The 21,479-nt window shown below is 40.0% G+C and overlaps 1 non-coding gene across 1 annotated transcript; it reads left to right on the forward strand.

The window, feature by feature from the left end:
* The first annotated feature begins 7,950 nt into the window (after positions 1-7,950).
* Positions 7,951-8,032, forward strand: Trnal-aag. The gene has a single exon. It is a non-coding gene; the product is annotated as a tRNA-Leu (tRNA).
* The last annotated feature ends 13,447 nt before the right edge of the window (positions 8,033-21,479 follow it).

The raw sequence follows: 21,479 nt of genomic DNA on the forward strand, positions 1-21,479 counted from the left end.
AGGTGTCCATTCATTGATCATTATCTTGGTTTTATCAATGTTCATTTTTAGCCCAACTTCAGAGCCCACTAATGCAAGTTCGTTAACTAATACTTGAAGTTCTTCTATGTCATTTGCAAATAAGACAATATCATCCGCAAACCTCAAGTTGTTCAGTCTTTTCCCGAGAACTTGAATTCTCTTTTCTATGCAATTCAATTTAGGCATGGCTTTTTCTAAGACTGCTGAACATAGTTTGGGAGATATAGAATCAACCTGCTTATACCCTTTTCAATGGGGAATTCATTGTTATCTTCAGCAACTCTAACAAGGGCTGTGGAGATTTTGCAAATGTTACACAGGATTTTTATATTGCCCTGTTCTACTCCTCGTTTTTTTTAGAACAGCTAACATAACTGTGTGACTGATCAAATCATACTCCTATCCAGAGTCTATAAAAGCCAGCCAAAGGGGTATATGGTACTCATTTGTTGTACTAATTATTTCCCGTAGCGTGAAGATATGGTCAATTGTGCTAAATCCTGATCGGAGACCGGCTTGTTCAATTGGTTACTACGAGACATATCTTCATGCAAATAAGGACAGGTATTCTGTGTGCGAGGTATTGAGGCATAAAGGGTTTTATAAGTTTTCATTTTGATGTTTTTTATTTTTCAGCTATCAAAGTAACAATGTTAATACAGAGTTTGTAAATATGAGAATATAAATAAATGAGAAATGGACGAAACTATGAGGAGGAAACATTGACAGAGAACTCAATGATCACTTAGATTCAGTGTGATCCATTATGAGCAAGATGTTCCTACAACAGACTTATTATCAAAGTAATATCCATATCAGGTTTTTCCCTTATTAATTAATCTCGTTTTTGTTGGCTACTAGTTTTTCTTGGGGAAGGAAGCATGACTTGTAGGTATTATGTTTATCTCGATGATATACTTACATATTAACTGTAATTGTTCTTAATGCCACGTACACACTGCCAATGGAAACATGTTTCTGTTGGAAACTAGTTTACTGTGGTGTTTCACAATATGTTTCTGACTTTGTTTCTCGTCTGTGTCTCTGTCCACACTGGCGGCTAACATTTCTCGTAGGGTATTCGCATTATCTGCGACGCCATTTGTCATATTATTTCCAAATCATTTGCTAGCGACATGGAAATGTGCGGTGCTGTAGTATTAATACTCGAAGATACATGCATACAAAATTAAAGGCGTAGTTGTCGTAGTACTATACAAGAAATGGTGGTAGTAACTTGGTAAGGAAGCTGAATATGGAAGATGACTCTGGTTTCTGTAATTGCACTCAGATGTCATCTACTGATTTTGAATTTCAGGCAAATACCATTTGTTTCAAAAAAAGACACAAATTTCAGCACAAATGATACTGAAATATGTTTGCTGTATACCTTTGTGTAGTCGTTTGGCTTAAAATCCTCCCTTTTCAAAGTAAGGGTCCTTCATACCAGATGGTTATAATTAAAGTGCATCTCCTCACGGGATCCAGTGTGGGCTGTAATTATCGCATGGCAGCAAAACTTGGTATATACGCTGCTGCGTTAATGTGGACCAGATTTACACTAAAAAATTAGTCCCTACTTCGGGCATCAGACCCACATCTGGCACTGTACACTTTTTGTACGATGGTACGACATCCATCCTGTCATTTGAAAAGCCATAACGTGAATGAGCAGTGTGGCTACCGAGAAGAGAGACCATACTCTGCTAGTGAAAGTGTTTATGCGAACGGTAGCAAGTACGGTGCTGCACTGAGACAGATCGCCGAGTGAAAGGTCTGATAAGAGGTCTGATGTCATTAAATGGTTCAAAGAAGATGATAATGAATTTCGAAAACACTGTGGGATGGCGCAAATGTCTTTAAGCACTAAGGGACTTAACATCCGAGGTCATCAGTCCCCTAGACTCAGAACTACTTAAACCTAACTAACCTAAGGGCATCACACACATCCATGCTCGAGGCAGGATTCGAACCTGCGATGGTAACAGCAAGTGCAGTTCTGGACTAAAGCGCCTACAACCACTCGGCCACAGCGGTCGGCAAAACACAAGGGGAGCTTGGTGTGGCATCTGGAAGAGGAAGATGTCCTATACTGGTGGACTTTATAGAGAGGTTGCTGTTGCTTTAACTCATCATGCAGCAAGTGACCCGCATAGTGCTAGTGCTTATGCAGTCTACGGGAATTATCCATTTCATGGTCAACAGTATGGCAAGTTTTGTGGTCTATATTACACTGGTACCCACTCAAAATCCAGATGGTGCAACAACTGAAACCTTATGATCTGCAGCAACATTCTGAATTTGCTCCGCAGTTTCCAGCATGGATGAAAGTTGATGACATGTGGATGGGCAATATTCTACGGAGTGACGAGGCACATTTTACAGCAGAGGCACAGTGAATACAGAGAACTGTCACGTATAGAGTACTGTTAAACCGTGAGTTGTGCATGAAGAGACACTCCACTCACCTTATGTGACTGTGTGATGTGGATTCACAGCCACATTTATTCTCGGTCCATCTTCTTTGAACTGAATACGCCCAGAGGATCTGTCAGGCGTACCGTGACGTCTGCACATTCTCGAGACCTTCATCACATTGTCGAGAGCTTCTTGCACAACATGTGATTCCTGCTTTGGAAGAGCGCAACTGTGTGGAAACCACTGTTTTCATGCAAGATCATATGACGCACCACTGGGGTTGGCTGCAGTCAATCTGATTTGCCACCGACATGCAATGAGTATCCCTGCTCATTGTACAACTACAGTCCAGATGCATGTAAAGCAGTTGCGTGCAAGGAAAAGGAAGGAAAGGGATGGCCCTAACATTTGGACCATAGCTGTGTGGCCAGATTAAACATTAACAATTACTAAATAGTGATGACAACTATCAGTTACTGTAATGAAATAAGGGTTACAAATCATGTACATTTATTGGTTCCTAATTCAATGATTGCTCAGAGCAAACGAGGATCAGATACTCATTACTGGAGTATAAGTGTATATGTCCACTTGAACGTGTGATAACGTGGATTTTCAGAATGAAAGTACCAGAAAAATTCTGACAGAATAGACGGAATGGACAAGGAATCGTATCACCTGACTCCTAATAGCGAAATTGAAGGGACTAAGGAAAAACAGAATCCCAAAGAGTAAAATAATCGCCGAGAGGTCATCAGATAGCGACTGATTACTTAATCTGAAACCACATACCTATTTTCCTGTACGAATTTGTATGCCCTTTAGCTGTGAAACTTATATCAAATGTTGGAGACGAGGTACGGTGAGGCCCTAGGTGGAGGTGAACGCTGGCATGGTGCAATTCATTTGCTGGAGAATCAACCACTCCTCTCCATGTCCGTTCCTCCCTCTAATACTGGCGGCGGAGATGTCTGCTTTCTCCCTCATGCTATGATGAAAAGACCTCTGTATGACTCCTGTTCCTTCACGATGTGAGCCCACCAAAACTGTCGTTTTGGCCAGTCTGTGATCATGCATTTTATTTCTCCAATCCAAAAACTTCCAACAATTTTGTTCTGGAAGGTTCTGTATCACTCTTTGGAAGACTGGGGACATGTAACTATCCCGACTATTTGATCCAAAAACTTACCAGTGCAGCTCAATGGTAAATCGCAGCTGCCAAAGATTGCGAGCTCCAACCAATCAAAGGGCGTCACACCAAAACTTTCTGTTACTTTGCCTTCTCAGTGTTTACGCCAGCACACCATTGACACAGGCAAAAGGCCCGCCTATGGAGGTGCCCTGTGGCTACTTCACAAAAGTGTGATGTTATCGTACGGGACACACCATTTGCATAGGTGGGTCATTTCTTTCAGAGAAACTTCCAAATTCATATTCGCCACTATGGCGAGGTATGGACTGAACTCAGCACAACCAATTTCGCCCTCGAGTGTTGCCAGTCTTGTAAAAGACGCGTGCCACCCTTTGCCGCAGTGAATGCGACGGCGCGCTGCTGCTCACTGAGGCCCAGGCAGTCTGCTCGTCTGGTCACTCGCCTCGCTCGCTGAGGGCAGACCGTGGCAAGTAGAAACTGCACAGGCCATGCTTTCACTGTCCGCCAACTGTCAAAAAATATATTCAACATACATTTTAGACTTATAAGAAATTAAAGTATATCCTCTACTATCAGGACGCATTCCCACCACTCTTTGTACATACCGGATGATCAAAATGTCAGTATAAATTTGAAAACTTAATAAACCACGGAATAATATAGATAGAGAGGTAAAAATTGACACACATGCTTGGAATGACATGGGGTTTCATTAGAACAAAAAAAAACAAAGTTCACAAAATGTCCAACAGATGCACGTCGTTTGGTGATGATTGTGTGCTCAGCCGCCACTTTCGTCAAGCTTGGTCTCCCAGGTCCCCAGACCTCAGTCCGTGCGATTATTAGCTTTGGGGTTACCTTAAGTCGCAAGTGTTTTGTGATCGACCAACATCTCTAGGGATGCTGAAAGACAACATCCAACGCCAATGCCTCACCATAACTCCGGACATGCTTTAAAGTTCTGTTCACAACATTATTCCTCGACTACAGCTATTGTTGAGGAATGATGGTGGACATATTGAGCATTTCCTGTAAAGAACATCATCTTTGCTTTGTCTTACTTTGTTATGCTAATTATTGCTATTCTGATCAGATGAAGCGCCATCTGTCGGACAGTTGTTGAACTGTTGTGTTTTTTTGGTTCTAATAAAACTCTATGTCATTCCAAGCATGTGTGTAAATTTGTACCTCTCTATCTACATTATTCCGTGATTTATTCAGTTTTCAAATTTATACTGACTTTTTGATCACCCGGTACATCGGAATTTTTCGATTAATTAGACTTATTATATTGAGGAATTACGTGGGCCGACAGAAAAAAAATGAAACACAAAGCTGGCTGCAGCCTGATGCGTTTCAATGGGGCAGCAACTCACGTCGCTCCTCCAGTGAAAGTTTGCTTAACGCAACCTTCCACAAATGTGTTATTCTTAGAGATTGTCCACATGCATGGCCTGCAAGATGGTCTTATCTGAATACATTTGACTTTTAGCTCTGTGAATATCTAAAAGAATATATTTATCAGGGACATGCTTGGTTTCTACCTGACCTGGAGGCCAGTTACAGGAACGTGTTGCACGGATTACATCGGAAATGCTGCAATCAATAATTGTTGATCACATTTTACAGATGCACCATCTTGTTGACATCTCTCGTGCTGATACAGAACAAAGTTTTTAAGTGGCGGTTAATAATAAAATCACCATTATTCCTTTCTCATTTGTTTGATAATTTATGCCCATGTCCCGTTCCTACTCCATTACGTATGAAAACATTTTTACACCTCTTTCTTGTATTCACAGCGCCAGTTTTGCACCTTGTAGCCAAACCAGGAATTAATTTTTTTCCATCGTAAGAGTCCATTAGAAAATCCACCAAGTTTCACTGACGTACTATAATATTACGACACCCGCTGAACTTTCGTGATTAGCTGCACTTTAATTAAAGCTACCTGGTACTTCATCAGAGGAAAAACTGTAACAAGTTTTGAGATTGTATAGTAGTAGCAAAAATAAGTTATGAAACAAACAGAAAACAGAAAAACAAAGATCTTGCATTTAGTATCTCCTAAATTTCGGCACATATTTTTGAGACATACATGTATAATAACCCTTATAATACAAGTACTCTTAAGTAGAAATCCATTCGCATCCGCTTGGTAACGATACCACTCATGTGCTTCAGCATGTAAATTCACTGACTTAATCACGAGAAATGTGTTCACAAATTATTTGTATTTTTAAAAATTCTTTATCTATGGAACAATATATTTCTTCTTTTCACATTTTTTTCGGTGCAACCAACTACTGCACAAGATTTCAACACTGCAATAAACCACAGTTTAATTAGAATACTAAAATTAAGATAAAGTTAATGTTGTTGTTGTTGTGGTCTTCAGTCCTGAGACTGGTTTGATGCAGCTCTCCACGCTACTCTATCCTGTGCAAGCTACTTCATCTCCCAGTACGTACTGCAGCCTACATCCCTCTGAATATGCTTAGTGTATTCATCTCTTGGTCTCCCTCAACGATTTTTACCCTCCACGCTGCCCTCCAATACTAAATTGGTGATCCCTTGATGCCTCAGAACATGTCCTACCAACCGATCCCTTCTTCTAGTCAAGTTCTGCCACAAACTTCTCTTCTCCCCAATCCTATTCAGCACCTCCTCATTAGTTATGTGATCTACCCATCTAATCTTCAGCATTCTTTTGCAGCACCACATTTTGAAAGCTTCTATTCTCTTCTTGTCCATACTAGTTATCGTCAATGTTTCACTTCCATACATGGCTACACTCCATACAAATACCTTCAGAAACGACTTCCTGACACTTAAATCTATACTCGACGTTAACAAATTTCTCTTCTTCAGAAACACTTTCCTTGCCATTGCCAGTCTACATTTTATATCCTCTCTACTTCGACCATCATCAGTTATTTTGCTCCCCAAATATCAAAACTCCTTTACTACTTTAAGTGTCTCATTTCCTAATCTAATTCCCTCAGCATCAACCGACTTAATTCGACTACATTCCATTATCCTCGTTTTGCTTTTGTTGATGTTCATCTTGTATCCTCCTTTCAAGACACTGTCCATTCTGTTCAACTGTTCTTCCAAGTCCTTTGCTGTCTCTGAAAGAGTAACGATGTCATCGGCGAACCTCAAAGTTTTTATTTCTTCTCCGTGGATTTTAATACCTACGCCGAATTTTTCTTTTGTTTCCTTGACTGCTTGCTCAATATACCGATTGAACAACATCGGGGAGAGGCTACAACCCTGTGTCACTCCCTTCCCAAACTCTCCACGCAGTATCATAGCTCCTATTTCATCTTCATCCTCTTACATTTCGATAATATTGTCCTCAAGTACATCGCCCTTGTATAGAACCTCTATATACTCCTTCCACCTTTCTGCTTTCCCTTCTTTGCTTAGAACTGCGTTTCCATCTGAGCTCTTGATATTGATACAAGTCGTTCTCTTTTCTCCAAAGGTCTCTTTAATTTTCCTGTAGGCAGTATCTATCTTACCCCTAGTGAGATAAGCCTCTGCATCCTTACATTTGTCCTCTAGCCATGTCTGCTTAGCCATTTTGCACTTCCTGTCAATCTCATTTTCCAGACGTTTGTATTTCTTTTTGCCTGCTTCATTTACTGCATTTTTATATTTTCTCCTTTCATCAATTAAATTCAATATATCTTCTGTCACCCAAGGATTTCTACTAGCCCTCGTCTTTTTACCTACTTTGTCCTCTGCTGCCTTCACTACTTCATCTCTCAAAGCTACCCATTCTTCTTCTACTGCATTTCTTTCCCCCATACATGTAAGTACGTGACAGAGGGACAAAAAGGAGCAGTCGTGTTCGTCGGTACCATGGCCATAACATGTGTGAAATTACTGGATTAGTTGGTGTTTCGCGGCGGACTGCAACAACGTGTATCTTAGCAGTGGTGTAACATACGCAGAAGCGGCCACGAAACAGGACATCAGAATAGTGTTCGGAAAAAGATCCTGACAGAGGAGCCGGAGAGCAGTTTCACGGCTCTTGAAACGAAATCGCTTCCAAAGCCGACAGGAACTGCTGCAGGCAACCTGATAGCCCACGAGTGGGTCACCTCGCAAGAGGCCATTGTTCACACAGCCACACAACGACGCCAGCAGCAAACTTTATCAGGCTGGAAGGCTCGGTGACTGTTTTTAACACTCCCTCAATTTATTACACCTGCACTGGCCTGCAAAATCATCCGTAGAAAATCTGTGGGATATTTGCAACAGCAGATAAAACGCCGACATCAGCACCCCACAATTTGGTACAACTATGAGATAACTGTATCAACTTGGCTACTAATAGTCAGCCAAGTGGTAGCGTGGCCAAGCGGTCTAAGGCGCTGGTTTAAGGCACCAGTCTCTTCGGAGGCGTGGGTTCGAATCCCACCGCTGCCAACTGTTTTTAACTTACAAAACCTAGCAGGCTGTACAGTTCATAAATCGTTGAGTGAATGTTGGTATCTATAAATCACTTCAGAGAAAGTTTAGGAAATGTTGATTGAGGACATGTATATTATGAGCCCTACGCTGATGATAAAAGCAACATATTTCTTGATCAATTTATATCTGTTTTTGAACACTGTTGTCCAAAAAGCTACTAAATATAACAGCAAACAGTTTTCAAAGAAACCCTGTGCAGGTATTTAAGCGTCATCAGAAAGAAAAAGAAAACTGTATGAGATAGCAAGAATTACTAAAGACTCAGAAATAATTTCACACTACAAAAATTATCGTAAATACTGAGAAAGGTTGTCAAAAAATCAAAAATATGTACGTCGCAGTTCCGTTTCAGCCACGCTCGCGAGTGGCCGCTGTTAACTGTTGCGCTGCACTTCAGCGTTTACATCGCTGTACTTGTGCTCAGCCGAGTGACGTCCGTCCGTTAATCTCCGTGTTCGTTCCTGTTCCTTGTGATCTGATCGCTCTTTCTGGTCTTGCTACTGCTACTTGGAATTTCGGTTGTTTAACCGAAATTGCTTCGATGGATTAACCATGGCTACAAACCTCCGGAAGAATACTCTGGTATTTGCTTTTGACGAGGAATCCCGTCCTGTTCAGCCGACATCCTTGGAAATAGATGACTGGATTACACAGGTAATTGGTCTAAATTCTGAAACCGTTCATACCTGGCAACTGGATCAGGAAAAATACTGTGTTTTTGTCAAGTTAATCAGTGCTTCGACTGTTGATAAAGTGTTACGAAAGTGGGGCTATGAAGTAGATTTTGTGCATAGAAATGGTTATAAAAGTGAGGTTTCCATCTATAGACTGGACATTCATTACAAAACCGTTCGTGTCTTGAATCTTCCCATTGAAATTGAAAATGATAAGATTAAGGAAGCTCTTTCAAACTACGACCGAGCGAGGTGGCGCAGTGGTTAGCACACTGGACTCGCATTCGGGAGGACGACGGTTCAATCCCGTCTCCGGCCGTCCTGATTTAGGTTTTCCGTGATTTCCCTAAATCGTTTCAGGCAAATGCCGGGATGGTTCCTTTGAAAGGGCACGGCCGATTTCCTTCCCAATCCTTCCCTAACCCGAGCTTGCGCTCCGTCTCTAATGACCTCGTTGTCGACGGGACGTTAAACACTAACCACCACCACCATCAAACTACGGAGACGTTAAATCAATTGCAAATGAAAGATGGTCGCCTCGCTTTAAACTGCAGTGTTTTAACGGGGTCCGCTGTGTAGAGATGGACGTTAAGACGAATATTCCGTCTCACATAACTGTTTGTGGGTATAAGGCACAAATTGTTTATACAGGTCAGGAAGATACATGTCATATATGTAACGAAACCGGCCACTTCAGACAGGAATGTCCGCGGCGAACTGTTGTTCTTAAAAGTAATTTGATACAGCGTCAGAAGCTTACCTTAAATGATCTGTTACCAAAGAATAGCCCGGAAAAACTGGTTGAGGATGTTAACGCAGCGGGCCAAGCTGATGTCTCCCTTCACGATAACAGTCAATTTCCCCCGTTAACAACAAAAGGAAACCCTGTTGCCACTACTCGTGAAACTGAAACGCAACCGAAAAAACGACCACTGGAGATAACTGATAGTTGTTCAGAGGACGAGCTGTCTTGTCCCACTCCCTCACTTCGCAAGCAAATACAGTGCGATGAGGAGGCAGAGGAACCTGAAGGCAAAATGCGAATGGAAACTAATGAACAGAAAGATAATACACATACGGTACCAGACAATGAAGGGGGTGTAAGCAGCATTAATTTCCAAGAAACAACAGGTGCCGTAGCCGATTGCAAAGATCAGAATCTATCTGTTAATAAACAAATTCAGGGAGAGGTTGCAAAACTACAGTCTCCACTTGTTTCCCTCGATCAGAAAGTGAGTGAAATTAATAAAGAACGAGGAAGTGGTGGCCAAACTGAAATCACGGTCAACACCTCAGGGCAGGCGCCGGCAACCGAAATTGCGAAAGCGTCTGCTGCTGCTCCAGATAAGCCGCGAAGTAAAATACCGACACAACCAAATGAGAATGTAGCTCGTAACCAAGGAAAGGGAAAATCCGGTAGGGGCGACCCAAGCCCAAAGAATGTTCAGTCCGAAACGGTCGTACACGAATCACTGAAAGAAAAATCAGAAAGTTTACCAGGAAATCAGTCTGCTTGCGTTACAAGAGAAAACATGAGAAGCAGAAAAAAACGGGACAGTAACTAATAAACTGATTGAAGTGTTATTCCATGTTCAGCCTTCCGAGAAAACTGTTACAGCTTAACTGAACCCTGAACCACATGAAACTATATTAGTTCATCAAAACAACTACATAGTGACAGCACAATGACGCAATCTTATTCTGTCACCACTATAAACATAAATAAAATCACGACCGGTTTGAAATTATCGGCCCTTAACGAATTATTGTACGAATCCGCGACTGATATTGCCCTGTTACAAGAAGTTCTAATTTCGGATTTGGTAATTCCCGGTTTTGTCAGTTACATAAATGTGTCTTCCGAAACAAGTGTTGGAACAGCTATTTTGGTGAGGGAAGGGATTACAGTAAGCGAGGTGGAACGACTGGAATCCGGAAGGGGAATAGGACTAAATATATATGATGTGACTATCATCAACTTGTACGCCCCTTCAGGAAGTTCTCATCGAGCTGACAAGGCACGTTTCTTCAAAGATGACCTGATATACTTGTTAAGGAAATCGCCAAGACATTTATTACTTGGAGGTGATTTTAATTGTGTTTTAAATCGAAAAGATCAGTTACCTAATTTTAATTTCTCAAGTGAACTAAAACAACTAGTTACTGGTTTAGAATTAAAGGATATATGGGAAATCAAATACCCCTCCAGTGTTGAGTTCATTTATGTCACGGCAACATCACGTAGCAGGATTGATAGACTATATATTTCTAAAAATCTTGAAACTTCCGTGACAAAAGTAGAAACCATTCCTACGTACTTTTCAGACCATTCAAGTGTCTTAGCTTGCATAAATCTAACAAGACAGCCGGTTCGCCGATTCAAGAATCAGTGGAATTTGAACACTTCCTTGTTAGTAAGTCATGATTTAGAAGATCTGATTAAAGAAACATGGGCAATATGCCTGCGAGCCCGTAGTAGATATGCCACTGCTATTGACTGGTGGGTTAAAATGGCAAAGCCAAAGTTGAGGAAAGTTCTTATTCAATACAGTGCCCAGAGCACAAGGGAAATGAAATGCGCTATAGAGTATTACTATTCCGTTTTGAGAGATCTGTATGATCAAGTCTCAGCAGGTTCCTCACTTCGGATAGCAGACATCAAAAAAGTCAAAGCCAAGTTACTTAATATCAAGAGAAGTCAAATGGAAGGGTTGAAAATATAATCGAAGGCAAATTCGTTGTCAGAAGATGAAACTACTTCCCTATACCATTTAGTGAAGCATACGAAAAACGGGAGAAGGACTTTTATTGATGAAATTCGAACGAAACACGGTACGATTCTCAGAACCCAGCAGGATATCATGGACGAGATTTATCGCTATTATTGCGAGCTATATTCTGTACATCAAAGTAGTGATGCTTCCTTGGAAGAATTCCTTGACATCCTAGCCCCACAGCTAACAGAAGAATTTTCTCGAGGTTGTCAGTGAAAAAGACGTGTATGAGACTCTAAGCGCCTCACCACCAAAAAAATCCCCAGGACCGGATGGTCTGCCAGCAGAGTTTTACATCCGTTACTGGCCAATAGTAGGTGCAAAAATCACGGACATTGTAAATGAGGATATTCAGGGTAAAATGATTCCGGCTGAGTTTAAGGAGAGTAAAATTGTTCTGGTGCCAAAAAATAATGGAAACAAAGATTTAAATAATTTTCGTCCAATTTCACTGCTGAATTCTGATTATAAATTAATAGCTAGAATAATAAGCAAGAGAATTTCATGGCTTACAGATAAAATTATTAGTCAATATCAGAACTGTGCGCAAGGCAGAACCGTTTTTCAAAATCTAGCGGAATTCAGGGATATCATTGCAGTAACTTCTGTAACAAACATAAACTGTGCTTTATTGTTTTTAGATTTTTATAAAGCGTTCGATGTAGTAAATCATGAATATCTTCTACAGACATTAAAGAAAATAGGTTTCAACGATAGGGTCATACAGTTGATTAAGAACATAGCAACTGGAATAAATGCTAAAATAGCGATGAATTGTCAACAATCGAGGCCGATACAAATACAACGAGGTGTTCCTCAAGGAAGTCCTCTGTCCATGTCGCTCTTCGCCATTTCGCTGGAACCTTTCCTCCGACATGTCCATGCTAGATTAAAAGGTTTAACATCATCAGGAAATAAAACAGTTATAAGAGCCTATGCTGACGATATAGGGGTCATTATAAAGAATAATGACGAGGTAACCACGCTAGCAACAGTGACTGATTCGTAGTGTAGAGCATCTGGAGCCAATGCAAACGAAAAAAAAGTAAGATGTTAAATCTCAGAGGTTTTGATAATATCAACGTCGAGTGGGCAAAATTAGTCCGACAACATAAAACACTTGGGATCACCCTGACAGCATTCCCTATGAAAATGACGGCTTTAAATTGGAAAGTTGCAGCAGATAAAGTGCAAGGAGCCATTGTAGAGAATTTAACTCGATATATGAACCAAGTTCAAAGAACACAGTATATCAACTCATGCATCCTTGCTAAGGCTTATTATACTGCCCAGCTGTTTCCAATACCGAGAATGATAGTGAGGAGAATAACGTCCAAAATCACCAACTTTTTGTGGAGAGGTGAAGTGTTCAGAGTACCTGCTAAAGTAGCCACTTTAGATCCTAAAAATGGTGGACTACAATTAACTGATATAACGGATAAAGCCTCTGCTCTTTTTATTAAAAGGCACGTTAATTTAAAGGAGACACACGAGAAAGCATAACCAGCCAACTTTTCGAGATCATTAAACCTCCAAGCCTGCTTCCCCCGATTGACGTGCAGAATATCAACAGTCGCTTACAGCACGTGAGGATTCTCTATGTTGAGTTTAGTTATGTCAATGTCGAACTCAGGCAGTCCCGACACTTGACATCGAGAGTCATAATGCGGGAACGTAAGAAAAGCGAAGGAAGGAACAAAATAGAACGACAGTTTCCAAACATGGAGTGGACTGAGTTTTGGAAAAACATTAGTTCTAATGTGCTCACGCTAATATAAAAAACGTCATGGTACAAGACAGTTAACAACATAGTTAGCACCAATGAAAGACTGCACGCAATCGGACTATGTGAAACAAATTTATGTCAACAATGCCATCTAGTTGACACAGCAATTCATAGATATACTTGCAGTGGTCACATGAATGGTTGGAAGTGGATCTGGGAGCAAATAGCTCTGATTAAAAGAACATCCCCTCAGTATATATCGCTGTCATTGATACACAGGCCTGAAGCACGCTATTTCCCAGAAGCAAAAAATAACGCTGTGTACTGGTTGCTGGGACATTTTGTTAACTACGTCCTTAACAAATTAGGATTAGATAGCATCGTAGAGTTCAAGGTACACATGCTGTGTGAGTTCCACAAAATTAGAAGTTATTCGAATCACAAGAAAAAGTTCGGTAATATATTAAAAATTGTATTTGAAAGAATGGGCATAGGTTAATATAAAAAGACGACTGTGTTGACAGTGATGTATTGTAGTTACCTTAAGGATACTATTTAAGATGTTACAGTATATTTATGATGTGTGCTTCTTCTACTTCAGAGAGTAGTTTTTGCAACTTATAAGCTAATGTGCAGAACTTATGTGACATTGAGATTGTGTGTCTAATAGCGTCAAAAAACAAAACTTTAAAGGTGCATTATTGGCTTATACTAGAAATTTGGAAATAGACAGTTTTTTATAGAAATGTCCTTATCGATTGGTTAAAACCATAAGATTCTATCTGATAAATGTAATATTCAATAGCTGGCAAATTGCCCTGTTCATTTTTGCACTGTGATGTGTATGTCAGTTTCGCAGTGAAAGACTGATTATATAGATCTGATCACTTCAGATAATTAAGATTCAATTAATGTCCAGAAAATGTAGTTGGAAGGCTAGTCAACTTTATTATATATCTCCTTTCCGCCATTCTCAAGTATTTCAGAAATTGTCTAATATGACTATTAAATTGTTTTATATTTAAAATTATCCCACCAACTTGCTGATATCCATCATAAAGAACTAATTATGCTTCTGTAAAGATTGGAGCTCATGTAATTCAAAGTGCAGATTTTCTTCCTTCAGGTTGAAGTTTGAATGTCTTTAAAAAAATTTTTTCTTGATGTTTAGCTTAATTCTTTCTGGTAATTTAGTCAGTAACACAATCTTCTGTTGTCTTTTCGTAACGTCAGAGCAATTGAAATGATCAAACCGTTTTGTTTCAATAACTTCATGTATGTATAACTTGTATGTATTTGGAATGTGTAAAATTGTTTTTTAATAAATGTTTTTATACAAAAAACCGGTCTAAGGCGCTGGTTTAAGGCACCAGTCTCTTCGGAGGCGTGGGTTCGAATCCCACCACTGCCAACTGTTTTTAACTTACAAAACCTAGCAGGGTGTACAGCTAAGAAAACGTTAAGTAAAAGCTGGTATCTATGAGATCACTTCAGAGAAAGTTTAAGAAATATTGATTGAGGACATGTATATAATGAGCCATACGCTGATGATAAAAGCAACATATTTCTTGATCAACTTATATCTGTTTCTGAACACTGTTGTCCAAAAAAGCTACTAAATGTAACACCAAACAGTTTTCAAAGAAACCTTGTGCAGGTAATTAAGCGTCATCAGAAAGAAAAAGAAAACTGTGTGAGATAGCAAGAATTAGTAAAGACTCAGAAATAATTTCACACTACAAAAATTAGCGTAAATACTGAGAAAGGTTGTCGAAAAATAAAAAATATGTACGTTAATGATTAAAATAACAACTCGGGTAATAAAATCAAATCAGTATGGAATATTGTTCGAAGAAAAACAGGAAAAGTAACCACTGGGTAGGTAGTATTACTATTAAAGAGAATGAGATTATTTGAACTGACAGCTCACAGGTAGCCACTGTATTTAACAACCATTTCTTAAGTGTAGGTGAAAAAATTGGTGATAATGTTCAATGAAAAAGCCAAGCTCTACACAGAAGAGTCAATTTGAGAAATCTTAGATTAATTTTCGTCTAACAACCTCTTGTGAAATAAGGAAAAAGGTAAATCATTAAATCTCTGAAAAATAAATGTTCTGGTGGAGTACATTATATCTGTAACAAGATATTAAAACAATGTGGAGCAATTACAGCTCATGTTCTGAGTCACATATGTAACAGATCACTAAGTCAAGGTATTTTCCCAGACTGGTTAAAGTATGCCATTGTCAAGCCTCTCTACAAAAGAAGCGTCCCACAGATGTCAATAATTACCGGCCAGTATCCTTGCTTACAGCATTTTCAAAAATCATCGAGAAAGTTAACATACTCAAGAGTGGTTAGCCATCTCAACAGTAATGGGATATTTAGTAAATCACAGTTCGGGTTTCAAAAATGCTGTTCCACTGAGATAGCAATAAACAATTTCACTGCACACATAATAGTCTTTAAATAGTAAAATGTCATGAATAGGAATTTCCTGTGACTTATCCAAAGCATTTGACTGTGTGAACCATGACATTATATTACAGAAATTACAATTCTACGGTATAAATGGAACAGCATATGAGTGGTTTTGTCATGTCTATAGAACAGGAAGAAAATGTTTCCTTAAATGGTTTAAGTGATTTAAGGAAATTTGCCCCTTTAGCAAACTGGAGTGAAATTACATTAGGTGTTCCGAGTGAGGTAGCCCAGTGGCTAGCACACTGGACTTGCATTCGGGAGGACGACGGTTCAATCACACATCCTGCCATCCTGATTTAGATTTTCCGTGATTTCCCTAAACTGCTCCAGGCAAATGCCAGGACAGTTCCTTTGAAAGGGCATGGCCGATTTCCTTCCCTAATCCGATGAGACCGATGACCTCGCTGTCTGGTCTCCTCCCCCAAACAACCCACAACCCAACATTAGGTGTTTCACAGGGTTCGATCATGAGTCCCCTTCTGTTCTTGATATTTGTGAATGACCTCCCTTCGTATCTGAAACAAGAAACTAAACTTACACTGTTTGCTGATGACACAAGCATCATTATTAGTCCAGTAAAAGAAACTTGAATAGAAAAAGATATTAATTGGTTTTCTGCAAATGGGCTTGCTCTGAACTTTGAAAACAAGCAGTACATACAATTTTCTGCTGCAAGGAGTACAGTTCCTTTAATAAATATAACACATCAACGTAAATCAATAGCCAGGGTAAGCATACTAAGTTTTTGGTTGTACATATAGATGATAATCTTAATTAGAAAATTAATATTTTGGATCTCCTAAAGCGACTAGGTTCAGCAACTTTTGCAATCAGGGTAATTGCCAATTTTGAGGACACAGAAATTAGTTAGCTAAGATACTTTGCATACTTTCCTCTCTGATGTCATAAGGAATATATTTTGGGGTAACTCAACACTTAGGCAAAAAGTAGTCACTGCTCAAAAGAAGGTAGTTGGAACAATGTGTGGGGCTCATAGTTGCACATCTAGTATGCATCTGTTTAAGAGGTTAGGAAGTCTTAAAATAGCCTCACAGTACATTCACTCAGTAATGAAATTTGTTCTCAACAACATGGATCAATTTAAAAACAGCACTCACATTCATTACTGTCATACTAGAAGAAAGAAAGACTTACATTATCCTCTACTTTAGGACACAGGGTACTTTTCCAGCTCAATATTATGTAAAAATCAGCACCTACTTCTTTCAGGCACAGTTTATAATGTACATGTTTTACAGATTTTTGGCTGATATCAGGTAATGCATACAGTTTCTAAACAAATTAGAGGTATTTTGAATATTTTTGAACCTGCTTAGGGCTATTAAAAAAATTACAAAGAAATTGATGCAATTTTGTTTCCAAAATGCTTCCTCAAATTGAGGTACCATTTAATCCAATGTTATACATTTCAAGGAGTTCACATTTTTACTGGATATGCATAACATGATGGCTGAGGTATTAGACCTATTTAACTCCACCTATTATGTACAGCACATGGATAAAAAATATCACATTTCATATTTTAATTTTTATAACTTTTTCCTAATAACAATATTATTTTTCTATAATTTAATTGATTCTGCAATAAGGCTTAGGTCTACTACATATGTATGGACTATTGCAAGTTACAGAAAGAAAAACAGAATAATACCCTATAAACTTTAGGAAATATTTGTACCTGAATTCTGAAAAATACATGGGAAATTGCGTATGAAGATATGGGTCCAATTAAACTGCGCCTCAGAACATTCCTGAAGCATAGTCTTCATCCTTCAGCATTTCTTTATCTTCAAGCTTCCTCTTGGCATTTCTTTTAGCACTTCTTGCTTCTTTGGTAACTTGAAGAGCGAATCTTTCAGCTTCATGCACCAATTGTCTGTCACACACAAGCAATTGATCTTCCATATTAGAGCCACATTGTATGTCTAAATTTCTCAGGACTTCCAACCTTCCTGTCACTCCATCATTGAAACATATCAATGCATCACCAACTTTTAATGTATTTAGTCCTACATAAACATTCTTGGGTAATCTTTCCCATATGCAATGGTTGAAACTTTCATTTGTATCACATTTACTAAGCAAAACCGGGTCACTCAGGTCACTAAAAACTAGTTTTATTTCACTCATAACTGTCTCAGGAGTGAATGGTTATGATGGTATATTTGACCACTTTCTTTTGGTTTTTGGTAACCTCACCGAGATTGAGGAAGCTACGAAGAGAAATGAAAGTAAAGTTGCTATCTGATGGAATATCTCCGCCTGATGGACGCAGTTTATGGACAGGAGTTCCATGTCTGTTGCACTTGGTCAGTCAATAGAGAGACGGTTAATACTGTTTGTAGATGACATTGGAGTTGTCGTCCGATGATGTCTCATATTGGCTTGATTGGAGACAGATCTGCTGATCGAGCGGGCCAAGAAACTTGTCGACACTCTGTAAAGTATGTTGGGTTACACCAGAGGTATGTGGGCGAGTGTTATCCTCTTGGCAAACATCCCCAGCAATTCTGTTCATGAATGGCCGCACAATAGGTCGAATTACCAGACTGACGTAGAGATTTGCAGTCAGGGAGCGTGGTATAACCACGAGAGTGCTCCTGGTATCATACGACATTGCACCCCAGAGGATAACTCAAGGTGTAGGTCCAGTGTGTCTAGCATGCAGACACGTTGTTTGCAGGCTCTCAACTGGCCTTATTGTAACCAACATACGGCCATCACTGGCACAGAGGCAGAATCAGATTTCATCAGAAAACAAAGCAGACCTCCACCTCACTCTCCTATGAGCTCTCGCTTGACACCACTGACTTGAGATCAGAGGAATGCACGTTACAGGGCTCTCGCTCGAAGCTGTCCTTGAAGTAACCGGTTTTTAAAACTTGGTTGTGTCATTGTGGTTCCAACTGCTGCTCAAATTGCTGCTGCAGATGCAATACAATGTGGCAGAGCCACACGCCTTACACGATGGTCGTCCCTTTCGGCAGTGGCATGTGGCCATCTAGAGCCCAGTCTTCTTGTGCCCGTACATTCTCGTAACCATCGCTGTCAGTAGTCATGTACAATGGCTATATTCCTGCTACTTTTTACGTAATATTGCAGAAGGAAGACCGAGCTTCTCATACCTCTATTAAATAGGGGTATGAGAAGCTCGATCTATGTTGAGGTGTTGATAATGGCATCTTTGCCTCCTTAAAGGCATTCTTGACTAACATCAACTCGCGACGTCCAATCTCAAGGGAAACGCTCACGACGGTTACGGCGTTTACTTAACGCAAACCTGATTTGCATCCTCATTGTGGCGCTATTAGCGCCACTCTTATGCGATTGGCGCGAAATATGAATAGATACAATCTTTCAGATGCAGCAATACGCCTGCCTACTCTCGTTTATGTTGCAAAACTGCTTCTTGATTTTGCGTCTTTTTTTCAGTGTATTTTATTATTTTCTTGTTTTCTGTCTTCCATTCAACCGTTTGGCGCCTGTGAGGCATTGTAGATGAGACACTAAAGGCGTCTTGAGTTTTCGAAACATTGGAGGCCACTAAAGGAGGTCAGATGTGCGCGCAACAACTATTGTGATGGCAGCTGATCTTGTATGGAGAGTCTTTTACCGTCTGGATGGCCTGGCTTATATCGTCTTTAATAGATCTATTTTCCTGAAAGCCGTAGTGGCACTGGCTGATTCCTCTGGTGCACGCAACTGATCATACAATAGTTTCTCCCGGATTTTTGTCAGAGGAAAATTTTACAAACTACTGATAAGCTTCCCATTCGTGGTGTGTCATTTAACAGAGTTATCAGGAGTGGAGAAATCTGCAGTGCTATTTACTGAAGAATTATGGGATGCATTTTGCCAAGGCAGGATGTTTAGCCTTTCCTCATCTTTACTATTGCTACCGCAACCCTCTCTTGAGAAAAGGGAATGGTGACAGTCGCGTTTGTATACTTCGAGATAAGCATCATTTTGAGCAGGCGGTGATGTTGCGCGTCCGTGCTTGGACATTTGACAGAAAGGAGTGAGTCAAGAATGTAAAGAGAAACTGCATCTCCCTCCCTGAGGCGCTGCCTCGTCACCTTATCCACTCTCTAGAAGCACACAGGGCTTTCAGTCTTTTGCGACAGAAGTCTATATGTTGTAGCGTTTATAACAAATAAGCACATGGCGAGTTGTAATCTTGTGTAAAATGTCTTAAGTCCCACTGTTGGGAAGCATATTGTGACGTAATTGCGTCTTGATAGCAAGTGTGACAATTCACTTGGTGATAGCTTATCCACTTCTCATTGGCTGATTGTAGCATGGACTACTGCGGGAGTGTCACTTCTCCTGAACACTGGTAGGTCAAAGTTTTTGAGACAGCTGATCCACTGTCCCTTACGAGAGGGAGACAAGACAAGAGCAGGTGCCAGTGTAAGCTCGCGATTAGCAATAGTTGGTAGCATGAGCTGTAGTGTGCCCACTACTCAAAATGTGTGTAAAAGTATTACAACTCCCTAATATAGACTAGAATGAAAAATGCTGCTATCATAAAACAAAAAAAGAACGAAGTGTTCTGGGTAGAATTAGGCATGTTGTTGTTGTCCTGAGACTGGTTTGATGCAGCTCTCCACGCTACTCTATCCTGTGCAAGCTTCTTCATCTCCCAGTACCTACTGCAACCTACATCCTTCTGAATCTGTTTAGTGTATTCATCTCTTGGTCTCCCTCTACGATTTTTACCCACCACGCTGCCCTCCAGTACTAAATTGGTGATCCCTTGATTCCTCAGAACATATCCTACCAACCGATCCCTCTTCTAGCCAAGTTGTGCCACAAACTTCTCTTCTCCCCAATTCTATTCAATACCTCCTCATTAGTTATATGATCTACCCATCTAATCTTCAGCATTATTCTGTAGCACCACATTTCGAAAGCTTCTATTCTCTTCTTGTCCAAACTAGTTATCGTCAATGTTTCACTTCCATACATGGCTACGCTCCATACAAATACTGTCAGAAACGACTTCCTGACACCTAAATCAATACTCGATGTTAACAAATTTCTTTTCTTCAGAAACGCTTTCCTTGCCATGGCCAGTCTACATTTGATATCCTCTCTACTTCGACCATCAACAGTTATTTTGCTCCCCAAATAGCAAAACTCCTTTACTACTTTAAGTGTCTCATTTCCTAATCTAATTCCCTCAGCATCACCCGACTTAATTCGACTACATTCCATTATTCTCGTTTTGCTTTTATTGATGTTCATCTTATACCCTCCTTTCATGACACTGTCCATTCCCTTCAACTGCTCTTCCAAGTCCTTTGCTGTCTCCGACAGAATTACAATGTCATCGGCGAACCTCAAAGTTTTTTATTTCTTCTCCATGGATTTTAATACCTACTCCGAATTTTTCTTTTGTTTCCTTCACTGCTTGCTCAATATGGAGGTTGAATAACATCGGGGATAGGCTACAACCCTGTGTCACTCCCTTCCCAACCATTGCTTCCCTTTCATGCCCCTCGACTCTTATAACTGCCATCTGGTTTCTGTACAAATTGTAAATAGCCTTTCGCTCCCTGTATTTTACCCCTGCCACCTTCAGAATTTGAAAGAGAGTATTCCAGTTAACATTGTCAAAAGCTTTCTCTAAGTCTACAAATGCTAGAAACGTAGGTTTGCCTTTCCTTAATCTAGCTTCTAAGATAAGTCGAAGGGTCAGTATTGCCTCACGTGTTCCAA

The sequence above is a fragment of the Schistocerca piceifrons genome, chromosome 1 (assembly GCF_021461385.2).
Source record: "Schistocerca piceifrons isolate TAMUIC-IGC-003096 chromosome 1, iqSchPice1.1, whole genome shotgun sequence".
NCBI classification, from domain to species: Eukaryota; Metazoa; Arthropoda; class Insecta; order Orthoptera; family Acrididae; genus Schistocerca; species Schistocerca piceifrons.